The sequence below is a fragment of the Danio rerio genome, chromosome 22, assembly GCF_049306965.1.
Source record: "Danio rerio strain Tuebingen ecotype United States chromosome 22, GRCz12tu, whole genome shotgun sequence".
Classification (NCBI taxonomy): Eukaryota; Metazoa; Chordata; class Actinopteri; order Cypriniformes; family Danionidae; genus Danio; species Danio rerio.
Window position 1 is genome coordinate 39,425,001 of NC_133197.1, and position 25,000 is coordinate 39,450,000.

Sequence of the window (25,000 nt, forward strand, 5' to 3'; positions counted from 1 at the left end):
ACAGCCGTAATTATAATATAATAGTAGTACTTCTTCAATAGTAATACCAAAATGGAAAAAATAACATTTAATCAAAATAACCCAGTGCATAGGGGTTAAAATAAGCCATAGTTGGGAAGGTGCTATAATAACCTATAGTTGGGTTATATGTTGGGGTATTTTTAACTCAAATTTTAACAGAGTATATATATATATATATATATATATATATATATATATATATATATATATATATATATATATATATATATATATATATATATATATATATATGTATATGTATATACAGTTAAAGTCAGAATTATTCAACCCCCTTTGAATTTTCAAATCTATTAATTATTAGCCCCTTTAAGCAAATTTTTTATCCGATAGTCTACAGAACAAACCATCGTTATACAATAACTTGCTTAATTACCCTAACCTGCCTAGTTAACCTAATTAACCTAGTCACTTTAAGCTGTATAGAAGTGTCTTGAAAAATATCTAGTGTAATATTATTTACTGTCCTCATAACAAAGATAAAATAAATCAGTTATTAGAGATGAGTTATTAAAACTATTATGATTAGAAAAGTAAATCTTCTCTTTGTTAAACAGAAATTGGGGGACAAAATAAACAGGGGGGCTAATAATTCTAACTTGAACTGTATATATTGTTTAATTATTATTATTATTATTATTATTATTATTATTATTATTCTGTTTGCTGTAAATGCTAGCACTCTTTTTTTTCTGCCACCTCCCTGTGCGCGCATTCTGAATGTTTACAAACCAGTAATTCGTCTATAGTTTAATAAGTTACCATAGCAACTATAGAATAAACTCCACTACTCTACTGTAGCATGGCATAAAAACACTACAGTGTTTACCTTACATTACTATAGTTCAATAAACCAAACCATAGTTAATTTGTGGTGAAAACTATGGTTAGATTTGCAAAACCAAAGTTGATAAGGTCAACTATGTTAATCCTAAATTGATCATGGTTTTGCAACACTTACCACGATTTCACTATGGTATTTGTAGTAAAACTGTGGTTATACAAATGCCAGCTTTCTTCAGGCTAGTTAAAACCTGCTTAACTATCTAAAACAAGCTGGCAAGCTCCTGACAAACACTCAGAACTTCCTAGCAACTGCATGGCAACGCATATACAGCCGTGCATAATTCCTTAGCAACCGCATAACAATGACCAAGCGACCACTCACAACAGATCTCAACATAAACCCCATATGTGACAGAAATCAAGCGTAATACTGTTGTGTGATATGTCATATATAGACTATATTTGATATTCACACATATATTACTATTATAAATTGAGATATGTTAATATTATATACAAAAACACACTAAAAAGAAAAGTTAAATGTGTAAATGTGCATATGTCTGCGGTATATTGTGCATGCCAACACAATCTCAAGGTAACTCGTATCTTTTTGATTTAGTGGCTAATTCGTATGAATTTGTATGATCTAATTCGTACAATTTAGTACGATTTGCTCATCCCCCAATGACGGTTGGGTTTAGGGGTGGGGTTAGGTGCCACGCCTCCTTTTTAAAATTGTACAATTTCGTACGACTGAACTTGTGCGAATTCGTACGAATTAGCCATTAAACTGGCAAAACGTAAAATACTTACGTTTTCTCGTGAGATCAGGCTGTGCATGCTATATTGTATTTACATGGCTTTAAAAGGGGTGACGCAGTGGCGCAGAAGGTAGTGCTGTCCAAACACATGGGTATAGGTGAATTGGGTAGGCTAAATTTTCCATATTGTATGAGTGTGAATGAGTGTATTTGGATGTTTCCCAGAGATGGGTTGCAGCTGGAACGGCATCCAAAGCGTAAAACATCTGCTGGATAAGTTGGCGGTTCATTCCGTGGTGGCAACCCCAGATTAATAAAGAGACTGAGCCAAAACGAAAATGAATGAATGAATGAATATGGCTATAGAAGCAAGTGTCAGAAATTGTCATAAAGCTGTTTTTAATTTTTAATAGTTTAAGCTTTCTTAATATAAGATAAAAAAAAAATTTAAATAATAATATAATATAAATAAATTGCCATGGGTTTCCTCTGGGTGCTCCGGTGTCCCCCACAGTCCAAACACATGCACTATCGGTGAATTGGATGAATTAAATTGGCCTCATAGTGAATGAGTGTGTGTGTGTGTGTGTATGTGTGTGCATGTGTATGTGTGTGCGTGCATGTGTGTGAATGTGTATGGGTGTTTCCCAGTGCTGGGTTGCACTTGGAAGGGCATCCGCTGTGTAAATCATATTTTGAAAAAGTTGGCGGTTCATTCCACTGTGGCGACCCCTGATAAATAAAGGGACTAAGCCGAAGGAAAATTATTCATTCATTCATTTTCTTTTTGGCTTAGTCCCTATCTGGGGTCGCCACAGCGGAATGAACCGCCAATATATCCAGCATTTGTTTTAAGCAGCGGATGCCCTTCCAGCTGCAACCCATCTCTGGGAAACATCCATACACACTCATAGACTACGGACAATTATAGCCTACCCAATTCACCTGTATCACATGTGTTTAGACTGTGGGGGAAACCGGAGCACCCGGAGGAAACCCACGCGAATGAAGGGAGAACATGCAAACTCCACACAGAAATGCCAACTGACCCCTCTGAGGCTCGAACCAGTGAACTTCTAGCTGTGAGGCGACAGCACTACCTACTGCACCACTGCATCACCCTAAGCTGAAACCAAGTAATTCAACTAACTCAGTGGTTCTCAAAGTGGGGGTCGGGACCCCCCGAGGGGTCGCGGGGCAATGAAGGGGGGTCGCCTAGTGATTTCCAAAAATCTATTTATTTTTATTAAACCATAAGAATTAACATATTTTATCCATAACTATACTGAAAATAAAAATAGTCGTTTATAGTTACTATATACTATATAGTTACTATAGTAGCTTATAGTTACTAGTTCTATTGGATTGCGATCGCTGGGGTAATTACATTATATTAAAGGCAGCAATAGCGTCAGATGCATTTTGATTTTATAACATCAGGTTATACTTTCTGGCACATTTAAAGCACTGACACAAATTTAATTGGTGTGTCTGCGTCATTGCATGCAAGGTTTCTGTATTTATAACCACCTCAGAGGATATTGGGGGTCACGAGTCACTGGCATTATTATTTTGGGGGTCGCGGGCTGAAAAGTTTGGGAACCCCTGAACTAACTAATGGCCCATAATAAACAATATTTTACCTTTGAGTCAATGTTTGTTTGTTTTGTCCGTGCTGTGTAAAAACGTGTTGGATAAGTTGGCGGTTCATTCCGCGGTGGCAACCCCAGATTAATAAAGGACCTAAGCCGACAAAAAAATGAATGAATGAATGAATGTCGTAACTTGAATATATTAATGCAAACTGCTCCGTTAACTTTTTTTTTGCTATGTATAACAATATTTTTTAGATTGATCTTTTATTAGTGAAAAAAATATGGTGTGTTTTTAGACAGATGACAACTCCTCCATGTTGTCCCAACACAAATGTATTATGCTGAGTGGATTGAAAATAAAACATTCAGCCATTTTCCTTTGAGTTACTCCGTTATTTATCAGGGGTCGCCACAGCAGAGTGAACCAGCAACTATTCCACGTTTAACTCAGTGGATGTCCCGCAAGCTGCAACCCAGTCCTGGGAAACACCCATACACACTCATTCACACACACACTCATACACAATAGCCATTTCAGTTCACCTACAGCGCATGTGTTTGCACTATGAGGGAAACCCACGCCAACACAGGGAGAACATGCAAACTACACACAGAAACACCAACTGACTTCTTTTTGTGAGGGTGCAGTGCTAACCACTAAGCCACCGTGCCGCCCATAAAACAAATAAAATCTTAATAATCGTGTTGTTTCAGCTCATTATAAATAAGTAATTCGAACAAACAGCAAACATCATAGTTTTGAGCGTATGGTGACAAAGTATGGTGCGTTTTTTCGACAGCCGTCCCAAAGACAGAAGACAGTTATAAACTACAGTCTTGTCCACTTTTCCCTCCCTCTCTCTCTCTCTTCCTTCTCTAGAAACACGGAGGCAACGCCTTGAGGCTTTCCAGTCCCCATTGTGAGGCCTGCCAGTTCTGTTTGGGCCCATTGTTCTGGTCTAATCAGCCGTGGCAAATGTGGAGCCCTCCAGCTCATTACGTATTCGCACTCACAAGTGACCATGGGAAGTTTTTCGGGAGGCCACGGCCTGATGAATTACCTGCCCTGACGACACCTAGCGAATCTGCGCAGAGCTTTTTCAGACGGGCCCGTGGACTCATCGCTCATCCCTGTGGTCAAACAACAGACTCATAACCCCCCCCTGCCATCGTACCGGGTTGAGTTTCACTATTGCCGTGTCGTCTTTCAGCACACACACACACACACAGACTCCACGCTCTGTTTACAAACTCCTGCTAACGATGGCCGCCCTGACCGACTTAAACAAGGGCTGCTGGCAGCAGGGCCCCGTATTTATCTTTCCTGACAGAATTCGATATCAAACACTCGGATACATGATTCCTTAAAACACATTTCTGCCAGATAAAAACAAAAGTTGAAGGGATAGCTCACGCAAAAAGGAACCTTGCTTCATCATTTCTTCTCCCTCATGTGGTCGTAAATGGTTTTCTTACTTCTGTTAAACAACGACTGTTGAGGGATACATCTGCTGAGTATTATTCATATTATTTATTAAAGTACCTATTAAACTGTATTTTATTAACGTCTACCCTCTACCTCAACCCTCACAGTAATGTAAAAACAGTAATTATCTCACGTATTTTTCATAATGTTTATTAAATTACCCGTTAAATTGTATTTTATTAACCCTTACCCCTACACCAACCCTCACAGTAATGTAAAAACAGTAGTTAGATTAAGTTTTATTCATATTTTTTCTTAAATTACTCATTAAACTGTATTTTATTATTGTCTACCCCTACCTAAACCCTCACAATAATGTAAAAATGGTAAATTTATTAAGTTTTATTCATATTATCTATTAAATTACCTATTAAACTGTATTTTCTTAACGTCTACCCCTACCTCACCCCTCACAGTAATGTAAAAACAGTAATTATATTGATTATTGTTCATATTATCTTTTAAATAACCCATTAAATTGTATTTTATTAACATCTACCCTATACTTTAACCCTAACATTATTGTAAAAACAGTAATTATATTGATTATTATTCATATTATTTCTTGAATTACCTATTAAACTCTATTTTATTAACGTTTACCCCTACCTTAACCCTCACAGTAATGTAAAAACAGTAAATATATTGATTATTATTCATATTATTTTTTAAATTAACTATTAAACTGTATTTATTAATGTTTACCCCTACCTCAACCCTCACAGTAATGTAAAAACAGTAAATATATTGAGTTTTATTTATATTATCTATTAAATTACCCATTAAATTGTGTTTTATTAACATCTACCCCTACACCAACCCTTACAGTAATGTATAAACAGTAATTAAATTAGGTTTTATTCATATTATCTATTAAATTACCTATTAAACTGTATTTTCTTAACGTCTACCCCTAACTTAACCCTCACAGTAATGTAAAAACAGTAAATATATTGATTATTATTCATATTATCTATTAAATAACCCATTAAATTCTGTTTTATTAACATCTACCCCTGGCACCAAACCTCACAGTAATGTATAAACAGTAATTAAATTAGGTATTATTCATATTATTTCTTAAATTACCTATTAAACTGTATTTTATTAACGTTTACCCCTAACTTAACCCTCACATTAATGTAAAAACAGTAAATATATTGATTTTTATTCATATTATTTCTTAAATTACCCATTAAATTGTATTTTATTAATGTCTACCCCTAACTTAACCCTCACAGTAATGTAAAAACAGTTAATATATTGAGTTTTATTCATATTATCTATTAAATTACCCATTAAATTCTGTTTTATTAACACCTACCCCTGCACCAACCCTCACAGTAATGTAAAAACAGTAATTATATTAGGTATTATTGATGTTATTTCTTAAAATACCCATAAAATTGTATTTAATTAATGTCTACCCCTACCTCAACCCTCACATTAATTTAAAAACAGTAAATATCTTAAGTATTTTTCATATTATTTTTAAAATTAACTATTAAACTGTATTTTATTAACGTTTACCCCTACCTTGACCCTTACAGTAATGTAAAACAGTTAATATATTGAGTTTTATTCATATTATCTATTAAATTACCCATCAAATTGTGTTTTATTAACATCTACCCCTACACCAAACCTCACAGTAATGTATAAACAGTAATTATATTAGGTATTATTCATATTATTTCTTAAATTACCTATTAAACGGTATTTTATTAAAGTTTACCCCTAACTTAACCCTCACAGTAATATAAAAACAGTAAATATATTGATTATTATTCATATTATTTCTTAAATTACCCATTAAATTGCATTTTATTAATGTATGCCCCTACCTTAACCCTCACAGAAATGTAAAAACAGTAAATATATTGAGTTTTACTCATATTATCTATTAAATTACTCATTAAGTAGTATTTTATCAACTTTACTCCAACTCCAACTCTAAACCCAGCCATCACTGTAATGTAAAAACAGTAAATATAACAATTATTATTCGCATTATTTATTAAATTACCCATTAATTGATTTCTATTCAAGTCTACCTCTACCCCAACCCTCACAGTAATGTAAAAACATGAATTATTGCTGTACCGTGTAAAAAAAAACAATACTGTATTGATGTCCACAGCTGTATCCCTTCTAGAGTTTACCACTGAACACAAGTGGATAGATTTAGAACAATGATTAATTATAGAGCGTGTTTGGCATGCTGTCCCGGGAGAGAGCCTTGAGCTCATAAGATCCTCGAGTCTGGGGCTCCCTCCCGTTTGCAAGGCGAGAGGGGAGTTTGAGTTCAAGTAGATCTGGAGAACTCCCCTGCTGTAGCTAATGAACAGATAGTGATTGCTCTTAAGAGATGACTATTTACTAGAAGCATGTCTATGGTGCTGATTTGGATTAGTCAATTAACTTAGGTTGCATGCTTTTGGACGGTGGGAGGAAACCGGGGAACCTGGGGGAAACCCGCGTGAGCACTGGGAGAATGTGTAAACTCCGCACAGAAACATCGGCTGGCTTGGTAAGGACTCGAACCAGTGACGTTCTTGCTGTGAGGCAACAGAGCTAACCACTGGGCCACCATGGCACCCATCTAGGAAAGGAGGAGGAGTAGGAATGAAGGGGGGGTTATTCCAAACGAAGATGGCTGCGATATGGAACTTACGGTGTTTATAGTGGCTTAGGAATCGTGTGATTGGTCAATAATGAATTTGAATAATGCGGGGTCGGCTGCAAGCAATCGTAAGCACGTGATCCTCTGGAAATTAGTTTATAAATAAACTTCACCAAGGCCCCGTGTACACTAGTGCGTTTTAGTTTTAAAACTGCGTTTTAGATTAAAAACGATTCGCGTCCACACTAGCGTTTCACCTAGCATTTCTGAACATATCTCTGTCCACACTACGCCACCAAAAACGTATAACACGTGACCATTCGCGCACTCTAGGTATGCGCATTCAGCATGCGTCTCGCTCAGCATTTGGTTATTGTAAGTCATCAAACGCCTGTTGAACAATGAACGCGATGGCAAAGAAAGCAAGAGAGGTATTTTTGTGAACAGACGACGAGGTCGAGTTACTAAACGTAACAAATCAATAACTGCACAATGGCGCCTAAAACAGACAACAGTGCAAACAACGCTCCCATTTCTGTTTCCATGTTGTTGTTTACAGTGAAGGCTGGTCTGCTGTCTTCTGGCAGCGTTAAAGTCATGTGTTATAGTCATGTGATAGGGGCTTGACGAATAAGGGAAGGATACGCAATGACACAAAAGCCCCAATCAGGTAGCGAATCTCAGCAGCCCCGCCTCCATTTTCAGATGTCTCCGTTTTCCCTCATCCACACTGAGACGAGCAGCAGCGCTACAGAATGAAAACAGCCCCTATCTTGTTTTTGGTTCAACAAAAGAAAGAAACTCCTAAAAGTGTGAGTAAAATGAGCAAATATAAATTGTTGGGTGAACTATCCCTTTTTAGCCGCTCCTTGCAGGGTTAGATAAGATACAGAGTTATTCCTCTGAGAGTATCAGGGCAAGAAACAACCTGTTGAACTTCATCCTTTCTAATGCTCTATTTTCAGTACAATCACCTTGATATTTGTGACTCTAGAGGTTGTTTATAAGTTGGACAGGTTCTGTGACCCATGAGACTTTATTTTAGTGAGTAGTAGGGGGCTGCGGCTGCCAGTTGTACGGGTTAACGTGACAATAATTTGAGTTGACTCACCCATCCCGTTCTCTAATCCCCTGGATATACTGCACTCATACAGGTGTCCACACAATCCAATTATCACCGCCATGCTTGAGTAGAAAAAAATACTAGGAAAAAAAGAGAGAGAGAGAGACGGAGAGAGAGAGAGAGGAGGGGAAAATCAAGTCAGAAATCTCATGTCATTCAAGCATGCATTTGCACTGGTGTTACTGTAGAGGCGTGTCTGTCCACTGTTGCTTTGGAAACTTTTATTATATTTACATACTTGCCATAATTTACGAATGAGTCTAATTAAACATACATCCCTCAGCCTATATTTAGCAAAATCTACAATACATTGCTCCTATTACGTTTCATAAAATGTTTCAGATATCAAATCCACTAGAGGGCGCTGTCTACGTTTCTGCAAACTTAAAATACGTTACTTAATATACATTACACGTCACATCCAGGAGAAGGCGGAGCTTGTTGTACATCATGCCTAGTGAACCATTGAGCTAAAACCTTTGCTAAACCCAACCAATTGTGTTTTTAAAAGCAAACATAAGAGTAAAGTACACTGCGACCATGTAGTTTACCTTGATTTTGCATTGCTCTTTTGTGGAAGCACGCTTCACTGGAAACCTGAGTGCTATGCAGCACTGTACAAAATGAGCTACAAGGAATCAGACCACACCGGACGCAAATGTGTTCATTCCAAATCAAAGACAGCATTGAGTTGTTTTGTGGTATTTATTTGAGGCTGTCCAAAGAGACTAAACAAAAATAATCCTTTATTTGTCAATAAAATGTCTCGTAATATTATTAATGTGAAAAGGAATAAAAGTTGTCATCGTTATACTGCCCCCTAGTGTTCACTTTACCTATTACCTGCAGTCGAACAAAGTGCATTTTGTTTTTTTGCAGTTTCACAAAAATAGGTGACGCGAACATATACAATTACAAATCATAGACATTGTTTAGTTGTTTTGTGGTATTTATTTAGTGTTGGACAAAAAACTACACAAAAATAATCCTTCATTCACCAGACATGTCTCTGTAAATATCATTATTGTGAAAAGGAATAAAAGTTGTCATCGTCATACTGCCCCCTAGGGTTTATGTTACCTATAAACTGCAGTTAAGCGTATGTTGAAGTGCGTTTTTTTTTTTTTTTTGCAGTTTCACAAAAACAGATAGGTGAACTGAACATATATAAATACAAATCATAGACACTAGCCTCTTTCACTCAGTGATAGCGGTAAATATCCAGAAAATTTCCGGAACGACTTTACAGGTAAATTCAAAAAAGCTCTGTTCACACAGGCAAGAATGTTATGGAATTTTTCCGAAAAAGACCATTCTCACATATCTATTCCAAAATAGCGTTAAATTCTGACATCATTAACCAGAAATGACCTCTAAACAGCTGTGCTTGTTTTTATAAACATTTGACTACATTACAAACTCTGTGGATGGATCAGTATTGTGAACAACTTAGATGAAAACATATAGAGAAACACTTTCGCATGTCGAGATGTACATAATATGTGTGTGCTGGCACTCACTCTTTCACGGGCACACTTGACGCGTCACCACGCGGACGTGAATGTTCTGACTGTACTGATTGGCTAAAGTAGACGTCACATGTCAGCGCGTTCTAGACGTGCACACGCTGTTTCCGGCAATCTTCCTTTTGCGTCCACACAGCGCAGCATTCCGGCAAATTAAATATCGTTAATGTGAAAAGGAATAAACTGTGCCATCGTCATACTGCCCCCTGGTGTTCACTTTACCTATAAACTGCAGTCAAACGAATGTTGAAGTGTTTTTTTTTGCAGTTTCACAAAAATTGATGATGCGAAAATACATATATTAGTATTTTAAAATAGTATTTTGTTGTTTTGTGGTATTATTTGGTGTCGAACAAAAAAATACATACAAATAATCCTTTATTTTTCAGTGATATGTCTCTATAAATATTGTTAATGTGAAAAGGAATTATAAGTTGTCATCGTCATACTGCCCCCTAGTGTTCACTTTACCTATAAACTGCAGTCAAACGAATGTTGAAGTACTTTTTAGCATTTCCACAAAAATAGGTGACGCAAACGTATACAAATATAAATCTTAAACATTGTTTTGTTGTTTTGTGGTATGTATTTAGTGTTGGACGACGAACAACATAAAAATAATCCTTTATTCATCAGTAATATGTCTCTGTAAATATCATTATTGTGAAAAGGAATAAAAGTTGTCAATGTCATGCTGCCCCCTGGTGTTCACTTTACCTATAAACTGCAGTCAAATGATTGTTGAAGTGCGTTTTTTTTGCAGTTTCACAAAAATTGATGATGCGAAAATACAATTACAAATCATAGACAGTATTTTGTTGTTTTGTGGTAATTATTTATTGTCAAACAAAGAACTACATAAAAATAATATTTTATTTGTCAGCGATATGACTCTATAAATATTGTTAATGTGAAAAGGAATAAAAGTTGTCATCGTCATGCTGCCCCCTGGTGTTCACTTTACCTATAAACTGCAGTCAAACGAATGTTGAAGTGTGTTTTTTTTTTTTTTTTGCAGTTTCACAAAAATAGGTGACGCAAACGTATAAAATTACAAATCATAAACATCGTTTATTCAGTGCTGTGCAAAGAACTATACAAACTGTATAATACTATAATCTGCAGTCAAACGTATGTTGAAGTGCGTTTTTCTCAGTTTCACAAAAATAGATATGTGACGCAAACGTATACAATTACACATCATAGACGGTGTTTAGTTGTTTTATGGTATTTATTTGGCGCTGTCTAAAGAACTGCACAAAAATAACCCTTTATTCATCAGTGATATGTCTCTGCAAACAACATTAATGTGAAAAGGAATAAAAGTTGTCATCGTCATACTGCCCCCTAGTGTTCACTTTACTTATAAACTGCAGTCAAACGAATGTTAAAGTACTTTTAAGCATTTTTACAAACAATACGTGATGCAAACGTATACAAATATAAATTATAAACATTGTTTTGTTGTTTTGTGGTATTTATTTAGTGTTGGACAACGAACAACATAAAAATAATCCTTTATTCATCAATAATATGTCTCTGTAAATATCATTATTGTGAAAAGGAATAAAAGTTGTCAATGTCATACTGCCCCTTAGTGTTCACTTTACCTATAAACTGCAGTCAAATGAATGTTGAAGTGTGTTTTTTTTTTTGCAGTTTCACAAAAATTGATGATGCGAAAATACAATTACAAATCATAGACGGTATTTTGTTGTTTTGTGGTATTTATTTAGTGTCGAACAAAGAACTACATAAAAATAATCCTTTATTTGTCAGCGATATGTCTCTATAAATATTGTTATTGTGAAAAGGAATAAAAGTTATCATCGTCATACTGCCCCCTAGTGTTCACTTTACCTATAAACTGCGGTAAAACGTATGTTGAAGTGCTTTTTTTTCACAAAAAAAGGGTGATGCAAACGTATACAATTACAAATCATAGGCATTGTTTGGTTTATTTGTGGTATTTATTTTGCGCTCTGCAAAGAACTACACAAAAATAACCCTTTATCCGTCAATGAAATGTCCAGGGAACATCATTAATGTGAAAAGGAATAAAAATTTTCATAGTCATACTGCCCCCTAGTGTTCACTTTACCTACAAACTGCAATCAGACGTATGTTAAAGTACTTTTCTTTCGGATTTTCGCTAAAAATGTAGGCTAAAGCACATATTTCCATTGACCCTACATTGGGTAATTGAGTAGCTAGCACAGTTCAGCTCACTTCCTTTTGGATACCACACTTGTGGCACACTTTTGTGTGCCGGTGAAACCGATATCAGCTTCCCCTTTCGTTTATTGCCTCATTTCCATTACTGATATGTGACACTCAACAAAACACCAAAACAATGAAGGGAGCCTAAATCGCAGGTGCATTCATGAAATCTGTGATTTGAGCCAGGGAGAATCTCACTCGCCCATCTCACGACTCGTCTGAAAGCGACAGTTTCCCCCCACTGGGTTGGTAACTAAAATAATGGCAGTGGGCTGATTTTCAAGCATGTAATGTGCTTTCTTTCTTCTCCTGCTGTTGTTTGAAGGAGGGGGCGTGTGTTTCCTTTTCCGTAGGATCCCACTGTTTGCCCCCCCACCGGGACAAAGACCCTCAGATAGAGGCTATGGCTTTTGGTTCACTCCCCCATTCAGGACCATGTCGGGGACTGCGGGAGGAAGTGTGAGAGAGCTTCCTGAGCCAGCATCCAGCATGTGGGCTAAAGTCAACTGGAAGACCCTCTCGACAGATGGAGTCGATCCCACCTCCCCCTCGGACTCAACAGTCATCCAACTTTCTCCTGAAACTCTTCGTCTGTCCTTGTACTCCTCAATGGCTGGATTAAGGAGGGAAGCTGCTCTCTCTTGTTGACTTTTATTCTGACCTTCTGAAGTCAGTCATTTGTCATTAGAGCCTTGTGTGTTTGATTTGTGGTTTGCTATATATCTCTCTCATTCTTTTAGCCGCCTTACGCTCATATCCCCGTATAGTCCAAAGTAAACCAAAGTATCATTAATTATTAGAAAACAATGGGTTGTGTATCCTCAGTCACAATGGTGCATGGAGAAGCACAACACATGTATAAGCAAATATGAGTCTTAATTGGTCTGTGCTAAACCGCCGTGAGCTCAGTTAATGACGGCAAATATCCTCATAGGAGTTCTGTTTGAGTGCCTGCAAACGTACTCTGCAAACAGAAACCCACGTCTCACCGGATGAGTTTTGGATGAGGTTTATAGCTGCTTAGCTACAACAAGTTGATTCAAATTAGATTACTATTAAGTGGAAATGGTTTGTTTGGCAGTTTCCATTTTCCAAAATGACAATGCCGCAAGGCTTGGGATGTCCAACCTTGCTCTTGGAGGGCAAAGTTTTGACAGAGTTGAGCTTTCAACGGCAGAGAATAAAGGCATATTTTGCTAAGGTAGATTTTGACCCTTGTTAACTGGTTTAAACCGGTTCTTTCTGTTTTTTGTTGGTGATGATCAGAACCAACTGTGGACTGTTCAAGCCAGTTTATGGCTGCAAGAACCATCCTAAACCAGCTCATGACCAGAAAGAATCAATAAAGTGCTGCCTGAAACCAGCTCATGACCAGGAAGAACGAGTTCATACCAGCTTATGACTTCAAGAACCAGCTTATACTAGCTCATGACCAGCAAGAACCAGTTAAGAGCCAGCTTAAACCAGCGCATGATCCGCAAGAACCAGTTCATACCAGCTTATGACTTCAAGAACCATCTTATATCAACTCATGATCAGCAAGAACCAGCTTCAGCCAGCTTATAACCAGCAAGAACCAGTAAAAAGCCAGCTTGAACTAACTTATGACCAGAAAGAACTAGTTCATACCAACTTTTGACTGCAAAAACCATCTTATACCTGCTCATGACCAGCAAGAACCAGTTCATAACCAGCAAGAACCAGCTTATGACCAGCAAGAACCAGTAAAGAGCCATCTTAAACCAGCTCATAACCAGCAAAAACAAGTTCATACCAGCTTATGACTGCAAGAACCAGCTTAAACCAGCTCATGACCAGCAAGAACAATTTCATACCAGCTTATGACCGCAAGAACCAGCTTAAACCAGCTTATGACCAGCAAGAACCAGTAAAGAGCCATCTTAAACCAGCTCATGACCAGAAAGAATCTATAAAGAGCCATCTTAAACCAGCTCATGACCAGCAAGAACAAGTTCATACCAGCTTATGACTGAAAGAACCAGCTTAAACCAGCTCATGACCAGCAAGAACCAGTAAAGAGCCATCTTAAACCAGCTCATAACCAGCAAAAACAAGTTCATACCAGCTTATGACTGCAAGAACCAGCTTAAACCAGCTCATGACCAGCAAGAACCAGTTCATATCAGCTTATGACTGCAAGAACCATCTTAAACCAGCTTATGTCCAGCAAGAAACAGTAAAAAGCCATCTTAAACCAGCTCATGACCAGCAAAAACAAGTTCATACCAGCTTATGACTGCAAGAACCAGCTTAAACCAGCTCATGACTAACAATAACCAGTTCATACCAGCTTATGACCGCAAGAACCAGCTTAAACCAGCTCATGACCAGCAAGAACCAGTTCATACCAGCTTATGACTGCAAGAACCTTTTTAAACCAGCTCATGTCCAGCAAGAAACAGTAAAAAGCCATCTTAAACCAGCTCATGACCAGCAAAAACAAGTTCATACCAGCTTATGACTGCAATAACCAGCTTAAACCAGCTCATGACCAGCAAGAACCAGTTCATACCAGCTTATGACCGCAAGAACCAGCTTAAACCAGCTCATGACCAACAAGAACCAGTTCATACCAGCTTATGACCGCAAGAACCAGCTTAAACCAGCTCATGACCAGCAAGAACCAGTTCATACCAGCTAATGACTGCAAGAACCTTTTAAACCAGCTTCTGTCCAGCAAGAAACAGTAAAAAGCCATCTTAAACCAGCTCATGACCAGCAAAAACAAGTTCATACCAGCTTATGACTGCAAGAACCAGCTTAAACCAGCTCATGACTAACAATAACCAGTTCATACCAGCTTATGACCGCAAGAACCAGCTTAAACCAGCTCATGACCAGCAAGAACCAGTTCATACCAGCTTATGACTGCAAGAACCTTTTTAAACCAGCTCATGTCCAGCAAGAAACAGTAAAAAGCCATCTTAAACCAGCTCATGACCAGCAAAAACAAGTTCATACCAGCTTATGACTGCAATAACCAGCTTAAACCAGCTCATGACCAGCAAGAACCAGTTCATACCAACTTATGACCGCAAGAACCAGCTTAAACCAGCTTATGACCAGCAAGAACCAGTAAAGAGGCATCTTAAACCAGCTCATGGCCAGCAAGAATCAGCTCATACCAGCTTATGACTGCAAGAACCAGCTTAAACCAGCTCGGGAAATACCTCCCGGGACGTACTTCGCGGTCTCCAGAAACATCCGTGGGGCTACGTTTCCAGAATGAGCCTGGGTTGTTAATTTTATTGCTGCATTTGATCTTTAATATCTCTTGTACAATCATTTGATTTATTTAATTATATATAATAACTTTAACTGCTAATTGTTACTGGTTAATTAAACATATTAGTAACTAATAAAGTAACTTGACTTTTCTGATTCTGCTTATAATACAATAATGTGCACTTTTAGAGCTGCTTTGAAAGAATAATTATTGTGAAAATCACTACACATAAACTTGAAATGAAGTTAAAGGCTAGAAAGCAACTCTATAAAGCAGCAAACAGCTGGAGACAAAAGGAAATAGTTCACAAGGACTTGCCAGATTCCAAGACGTTAGTACTCGTCCCCTCTCTGACATTTGCTGACGGGACATTAGGAAGGAATCACAAAGGCTCAACATGATCCCAATCTGACAGGCTTCCTTCTGCTGTCACCCTGGAACTGCATTGAAACACCAGCATGCTTGAGGACGTGTGCTCCTCCTGAAGCAGCTCTGGAATTCCCTGCACCGTATAGAAAGATTGGGGTTTGAGGAATTGGTGGACTTCTATTGACAGACTCCACAATGCCTCGAGAATCCAGTGATGAGGGGAGCGTTGTAAGGGTCGGTGTGAGTAACAGATCGCAATGTTGGTTATGGGTGGGCCAATTTTTGAGCTCATCATTCAGTGTATTTATTACTTGTGTAAATGTGTGTAAAGTATGGGTTGTTGACGTCACATTTTCAATGCCACACACGACAAAAATGAATATTGTTAGTATTATCATTATTTAAAATGCAATTAATAGACCTCTTGGTATAAAAATTGCTGTGTTGTCTCAAACCCAATCTCAAAACTGTCCAATGGTGCGACCGTCTCAGAAAAAGTTCAGTAAATTACAGCTCTTCTAGATATATAACACATATAACATTATATATATATATATATATATATATATATATATATATATATATATATATATATATAATTTTTTATATAAAATAAATATTTATACGTTATGTGCACTTACCGGCCACTTTATTAGGTACACCTGTCCAACTGCTCGTTAGGGCAAACTTCTAATCAGTCAATCACATGGCAGCAACTCAATGCATTTAGGCATGTAGACATGATCAAGACGATCTGCTGCAGTACAAACCGAGCATCAGAATGGGGAAGAAAGGGAATTTAAATGACTCTGAACGTGGCATGGTTGTTGGTGCCAGACGGGCTGCTCTGAGTATTTTAGAAACTGCTGATCTACTGCGGAAACAGAGGCCTTGTTGATGCCAGAGGTCAGAGGAGAATGGCCAGACTGGTTACAAGCGATAGAAAGGCAACAGTAACTCAAATGAGCACTCGTTACAACCGAGGTCTGCAAAAGAGCATCTCTGAACGCACAACACGTCCAACCTTGACGCAGATAGGCTACAGCAGCAGAAGACCACATCACTTGCTAAGAACAGGAGTGTAAATCTATGCCATAAAGAGTTAAAGCAGGTCTGATGGCAATAGGGGGTCCAACCCGGTACTAGTAAGATGTACCTATTAAAGTGGCCGGTGAGTGTATATGTGATACACACACATTAAAACAAAACTATTAAAAAATATTTTGATGCATATATATATATATATATATATATATATATATATATATATATATATATATATATATATATATATATATAGTTGAAGTCAGAATTATTATTAATAATATTATTATTATTTAAAGATTTTCTCAACACATTTCTAATCATAATAGTTTTATTAACGCATCTCTAATAACTGATTTATTTTATCTTTGCCATGATGACAGTAAATAATATTTGACTAGATATTCTTCTAGACACTTCTATTAGTTTAACTAGGCAGGTTAGGGTAATTAGGCAAGTTATTGTATAACGATGGTTTTAGCTTAAAGGGGCTAATAATTTTCCTTAAAATGCTGTTTAAAAAATTAAAAACTGCTTTTATTCTAACTGAAATAAAACAAATAAGATTTTCTACAGAAGAAAAAATATTATCAGACATACTTTGAACATTTGCTGAATCTGTTAAACATCATTTGGGAAATATTTGAAAAAACAAAAAATAAAATAAAAAGCGGGGCTAATAATTCTGACTTTAACTGAATTATATATATTATTATATTTATTATATTTATATTAATGAAGTAAGAATTATTAGCCCCTGTTTATTTTTTCCCCAATTTCTGTTTAACAGAGAGCAGATTTCTTCTACACATTTCTAATAACTCATTTCTAATAACTGATTTATTTTATCTTTGCTATGATGACAGTAAATAATATAGATAATATATTAAAAATATAATATAAAAATATAGCTTAAAGGGGCTAATAATTTTGGCCTTAAATTGTTTTTGTTTTTTTAACTGCTTTTAATCTAGCCTAAATAAAACAAATAAGAATTTCTCCAGAAGAAAATAAATATTATCAGACATACTGTGAAAATTTCCTTGCTCTTTTAAACATCATTTGGGAAATATTTAACAAAGAAAATAAATCAAAGGGGGGCGAATAATTCCTACTTCAACTGAATATTAATTAAACATAAAATATTAAGGTTGGTTTTTTGGTTTTTGTTGTTGTAACTAATTTTAAATATGTAATTTGAACAAGCAGCAAAACTAATATCTTTGAGTATATAAATAATTAAAGTTGTATGCCGTACATACATATATATATATATATATATATATATATATATATATATATATATATATATATATATATATATATATATATACACATATATATATATATATATATATATATATATATATATATATATATATATATATATATATATATATATATATATATATATATATATATTAGTTGTGGGCCGTTATCGGTGTTAACGTGCTGCATTAATCTATTCTCAAAGTTGGTTTAGGAGCTGGGTCTATTGTACGGAAGGTATGATGACTTTCACCTTGATATTTTAGCGCAGATGTATACCTGACCAGTAAGCCGTCTGACAAAAAAATCAAATCAGCAGGATGCCTGACTTTAACTGCAGTTCGGCAGTTTCACTTTCACTCATGAACATTTCATTCATGCCCCCTTGACAAACTGGGGTATTAGACGCAAATAAGGAGTACGGACTGGTAAGAGTGTTATGGAATTTAATAACGCACGCCGACGGAATCTTGTTGGAACGTATGGCGAAAAGTTCAACATGACGGTGTTTACTGATCGCGGTGTTTACGTCAATAACGCCACTAATATCTGCATACTCCTCATGTCTTAATTCCAAAGTCTTGGACTGAACAGTTCAATACGAATACAAGTATCGTTACACCCTTAATAAATATATATATATATACATTATATATATATATATATATATATATATATATATATATATATATACCAAGCATACATGGAATATTTTTTATATGTCCACATTTGACTGATCAAATATCTCACTATCAGAACAAAAAAGCAAAAGTATGCAGGACAAACCCTGCAATTGTTTGTTTTCCAGTTGACATAACTGAAACTAGTCTAAAAAAGACGCTCCATCAGTTTTCGCAGTCCCTCTCGAACACCCTACTTTTGTCTCCCTCGTTCTGTCCAAAGGAAGCCCTTGTTTTGCTCCCCAACACAAACCTCCACTGGAATCTCTGTTGAATCACAGACAGTTTGGCCTTTTGACGAAAGTTTGAGAAAGAGCCGCCTTGTGTGAGGCGTCGCAGTACAGCTGGCCGGCTTTTTCCCCGCAGTAGTTTATTAGACACGGGCTCTTAATGAATGGCCGCCGCTGTTACAGTAAGCCACAATTACTCGACTTATCTTTCTCGCCACCAGCGATCTCACATATCCTCAACATGGCCATCATAATTCCTGCCGTCATAAAGAGGGCCTGTCCCGCACTGGCAGCAGCTACAATACCGGCCCTTCAGAGACAGCTCAGGCCATCTCTGACTGTGTGTCTGCTGGCTTTACTGCGGTACAGTATAGTATATTACAAGCTCTGCTTTATTGTCTTAAAAGCGAACGTGTGGACATACAGTGGAACGAAATGTTGTGCTCGCAGGACCATGGTGCTGCATAAATAAACATAATCATTGATATGAGCACTGGATGTAAGAGCTATTTTAAACTTACTAACATACCAGTAATCTACTAACAAACTGTACATATACTAAACTTAACCATACACACAACCTGAGACAGACTAAACAAGTACTTTTACATAGGGCAGAACAAATTTGTGCAAGATGTTGTGCAACAGAGGTATTTAAAGTTGAAGAAAACAAGTAGTGTGACATGATTTGCCGTACATTTGCAGTGCACTTGTAAATTTACAGTTTTATGGGCAACCAAATTGGCCGTAAATTACTGTAAACTTTACTGTAAATTACAATTATTAATTTAAAGTGTGCATAAAAATGTAAAGTAACTTACTAGCAACCAAAATTGCTAGTAAGTTGTTATAATTATTACAGTAGATGTTTATTTATTTACAGTGTGCATGTATATTTACACTCTTATTGGCAACTGAGATTGCTAGTAAGTTACTGTAAATTTTACAGTAAATTTTAATGATAAATTTACAGTGTGCTTGTACATTTTTACTCTTACTCACAACTAAATTGGTCAGTAATTTGCTGTAAATTTTACATTAAACTGTAATTATGAATTTAGAGTGCGCTTGTTTTACAGTCCTACTGGCAACAAAAAATGCCAGTATGTTACTGTAATTTTTCACAGTAAATTGTAATTATTAATTTACAGTGCACTTGTTTTACAGTCTTCATGGCAACCAAAATTCCAGAAAGTTGCTGGAAATTTTACAGTAAATTTTAATGATAAATTTACAGTGTGCTTGTACATTTATACTCTTACTGGCAACTAAATTGGTCAGTAAGTTGCTGTAAATTTTACAATAAATTGTAATTATGAATTTAGAGTGCGCTTGTTTTACAGTCCTACTGGCAACCAAAAATGCCAGTAAGTTACTGTAATTTTTCACAGTAAATAGTAATAATTAATTAACAGTGCGCTTGTTTTACAGTCTTAGTGGCAATCAATATTCCAGTAAGTTGCTGTAAATTTTACAGTAAATTGTAATAATAAATTTAAAGTGTGCTTGTACATTTATAGTCTTACTGGCAACCAAAATTGCCAAACAGTTACAGTAAATTTTACAGTAAATTGTAATTATTGATTTACAGTGTGTTTGTACATTTATTCTTACAGGCAATCAAAATTGCCAAACAGTAACAGTAAATTTTACAGTAAATTGTAATATTTGATATGCAGTGCGCTTGTTATACAGTCTTAGTGGCAACCAAAATTCCAGTAAGTTGCTGTAAATTTTACAGCAATTTTTAATTATAAATTTACTGTGTACATTTATACTCTTGCTGGCAATTTTGGCTGTTGTTTTGGTTGTTAGCAATGTTACTGTAATGTTTTACAGTAAATTGTAATGAATAATTCATTGTGCTTGTAAATTAACAGTCTTACTGGTAAGTTAATGTATATTTTACAGTAAATTGCAATTATTAATTTACAGTGCACTTGCAAATTTAAAGGCTTACTGGCAACAAAATCTGCCAGAGTTACAGTAAATTTTACAGTGAATTGTAATTATGACTTTATAGTGTGCTTGTTTTACAGTCTTACTGACAACCAAAATGCCAGTAAGTTACTGTAATGTTTTACAGTAAATTGTAATTAATAAATTTACAGTCTTACCAGTAAGTTAATGTGAATTTTTTAAGATATTTGCAATTATTATTTGACAGTGCATACACATTTACAATCTTACTGGCAACCAACATTGTCAGTACCTTGCTATAAATTTTACAGTAAAGTTTAGGTATTAATTTACAGTGCGCTCGTAAATTTACAGCATGCGAGCAAAATTGCAAGTGAGTTGCTATAAAATTTATGAGTAATTTTTAAATGATATATATTTATTTACAGTGTGCCTGTACAATTACACTCTTACTGGAAACCAAAATTGCCAGTAAGTTGTTGTTAATTTTACAGTAAATTGCAATTATTAATTTACAGTGCACTTACACATTTACAGTCTTACTGCCAACCAAAATTGCCAGAGTTACAGTAAGTTTTACAGTGAATTATAATTTTGATTTTATAGTGCGCTTGTACTACCAAAAATGCCAGTAAGTTACTTTAAGTTTTCACAGTAAATTACAATTAATAATTTACAGTGAGCTTTTACAGCCTTACTGGGAAAATACTGTAATGTTTTACAGTAAATTGCAATTGTTATTTACAATGCACTCATAAATTTATAGTAATTTACTGGCAAAATGTCAACCAAAAATGCCAGTAAGTTGCTGTAAATTTTACAGTATATTGTAATTCTAAATGTACAGTTTGCTTGTACATTTATACTCTTACTGGCAACCAAATTTGAAAGTAAGTTACTGTAAATTTTACAGTAAATTGCACTTATTAAGTAAACTTTTTAATTTACTGTAAAAAAAAGTTGCACTTGTAAATTTACACTTTTACTCGAAACCAAAATTGCCAGTAAGTTACTGTAAATTTTACAGTATTTTTTACAGTTTAAACTCATTCTTACACTTAAAATAACAAAACAGTAATATTTAAATATATATTCCCACAACAGTACAGAAGATATTTCACTAAAGAAACTATGTGACGTCCTCTTTCCGTGTTTAATGGATGTAATTCTCGCCGGTTTGTGTAAGTAAACGATGAATAAATCTTTGTTTTGGCTCAACTTTATTTTTCCGTGAATCAAAGTGTAATTAATTATCGGAAGCGTTCCTGTAAATCTGTCTGTGGTCTGAAGAGCAGCAACTGTAATTTGGTTTTCTCGCCATTAGAAATCTTCATTCAGTGTGTAATCCTGATTTGCAAGTAAAAACACGAGAGGCTTTGCTATGGCAGAGCAGCAGAATTAGACAAACAAAGGTGTGTGTGTGTGTGTGTGTGTGTGTGTGTGTGTGTGTGTGTGTGTGTGTGTGTGTGTGTGTGTGTGTGTGTGTGTGTGTGTGTGTGTGTGTGTGTGTGTGTGAATGCTGTTAACGTTTCAACCCCGGGATGAGAAATTATTAAGAGGCACGCATACCCGTCTACAATGACGCAACAGTTGTGTGTGTGTTTTAACTTTGTATTTCAAGAGCAATAAAACACAACATTAGTTTATTGGACAGAATAATCTTACACATTTTTTGAGCGTGAAGTGTATGTGGGGTCAACAGGGTCTGAAAAACACTGCGCTGTGAAAGAGATTAAACTAGAATATGAAATGATGCCAACAATGTTAAACCAGCCATTCTAAGGCGTGATGATGGAAATAATATTCAGGTTTTATTATTATTATTATTATTATTATTATTATTATTATTATTATTATTATTATTATTATATTGTTTATAGATATTATCTTTAAAAAATAAATAAATAAACAAACAAACATGAATAAATGAATAATAAAATGAATTCAAATAAAATAAATACAAATAAAAATGTATATAAATGAATAAACATGAATGATTTAATGAAATAAATACATAGATGAAAATAAAATAAATACATAAATAGAAATGAATAAGCATGAATGAATAAATTTAAAAACTGAATTTAAAAATAAATAAATACATAAAAATGCACATAAAAGAATAAACATGAATGGATGGATGAATGAATGAATGAAATTGTTAAATAAAAATTAAATAATTATTAAAATAAACATAAATGTTTAAAAAGGAATGAACAAATTAAATAAACAAATATACATACAAAATAAATATAAATGGACAAAAATGAATAAATAAATGAACACATAAAGAAAAAAATTACATTTTTAGGTTAATACATAAGGTTGAAAAATTACATAATTACACTTTACTAATTATAATTTATTGTGATATGTATTGTGTATTTGCAAGTAAAATACTGGTTAAAAAATACTCTTTAACAGAGATCAGTTACCCTACTTTATACAGGATAAAATAAATAAATAAATAAATAAATAAATAAATAAATAAATAAATAAATAAATAAATAAATAAATAAAAAGTAAATGAATTAAAAAATAAATAAGGAATAAATAATAATAAAAATAAAAAAATAAAAAATAAAACAATTAAATAAATAAATAAGTAAACAAATGATTAAGGATACAATAAAAATAAATTAATTAATTAATTAATTAATTAATTTAAAAAAAATCAGTAGATAAAAAGAAAATAAAATACAAAAATAAGAAGTAAAATAATTTTAAAAATAAATGATAAATAATAATAAAAATAAATATAATTAAATAATTAAGTTATAAATAATAAAATTATTAATAAATAAATCAATCAATAAATACATAAATGATTAGGAATACAATAATAAATAAATACATTAAAATGTATTAATAAATGCTAAATTTAATTAATAAATGATAAATAATAAAATAAATAAATAAATGAACGAAAGTAAATGAATAAATGATAAAGAATACTATAGTAAGTAAATAAACACATTTAAAAAAAATCAATAAATAAATGCTAAATTAAATACAAAAATAAAAAGCAAAAGAATTAAAAATAAATAAATAATAATAAATTAAATAAAATAAATAAAGAAATAAATGATAAACAATAAGATAAATTATGTAAATATTAAAATAAAATATAATCAATAAAATTAAAAAATCTATAAATAAATACAAAAATAAGAAGTAAATGAATTGCAAATACATAATTAAATAAATAACCAATAATATATGTAGATATATATATGTAGATATATATAGAATATATATGTAGATTACTATTTAATAAAAAATGTGTGCACGTGTGCTTTTGTGTTTGCATATGCATGTGTGTGCAAATATGTGTGTGTGTGTGTGTGTGCTGTGGCATGTTTGTCTCTGTGAAAAGAGGGCCTGTGTTGCACCCATCCCGGGCCCCTGTAATGCAGCAAACAGCGTGGCTTTGGGCTGCTCTTTTGTTGCGCTCTGCTGACATCATCACACACTGCTGACGGCCCGAAATCCCTCGTTCTCCAACACCAGCACTTTCCAAACAACACTGCACTGGCACTGATGAGTAATGCCAACTTGCCAAAAATACCTCATTAATCATCACACACACACTCACACACAACCAAAAAGCTGCCCAAAAATCTGACCGTCAACCAAACTCACAGCTCAAACCGTCAACACTGTGATTTCATAGAGTAAATGTGTTAATATAACCAATACACAAACAGCTATGAGTGACACTTATCTTAGGGAAAATGCACTGAATTATTATCCCTCCTGAATTATTAGCCCAATTTCTTAACAGAAAATAATAGAAATTATTTTAGTCTCCAATTTCTGTTTAACGGGGAGATTTTGTTCAACACATTTCTAATCATAATAGTTTTAATAACTCATCTCTAATAACTGATTTATTTTATCTTTATCATGATGACAGTAAATAATATTTTACTAGATGTTTTTCAAGAAACTTCTATACAGCTTAAAGTGACATTTAAATTAGGTTAACTAGGCAGGTTAGGGTAATTAGGCAGGTCATTGTATAACGATGGTTTGTTCTGTAGATTATCAAAAAAATATAGCTTAAAGGGGCTAATAAT

At 34.5% G+C, this 25,000-nt stretch overlaps 1 long non-coding RNA gene across 11 annotated transcripts in view; it reads right to left on the reverse strand.

Annotated features, from left to right (window-relative positions):
* The window catches only part of sox2ot (SOX2 overlapping transcript), a 258,951-nt gene that overhangs the window by 21,180 nt on the left and 212,771 nt on the right, over window positions 1-25,000 (reverse strand). For all 11 annotated transcript variants that reach the window (XR_011008309.2, XR_011008310.2, XR_002456526.3 and 8 more), the window contains one exon: window positions 8,405-8,496. This is a non-coding gene — a long non-coding RNA (SOX2 overlapping transcript). The remainder of the gene's footprint in view (window positions 1-8,404; window positions 8,497-25,000) is intronic.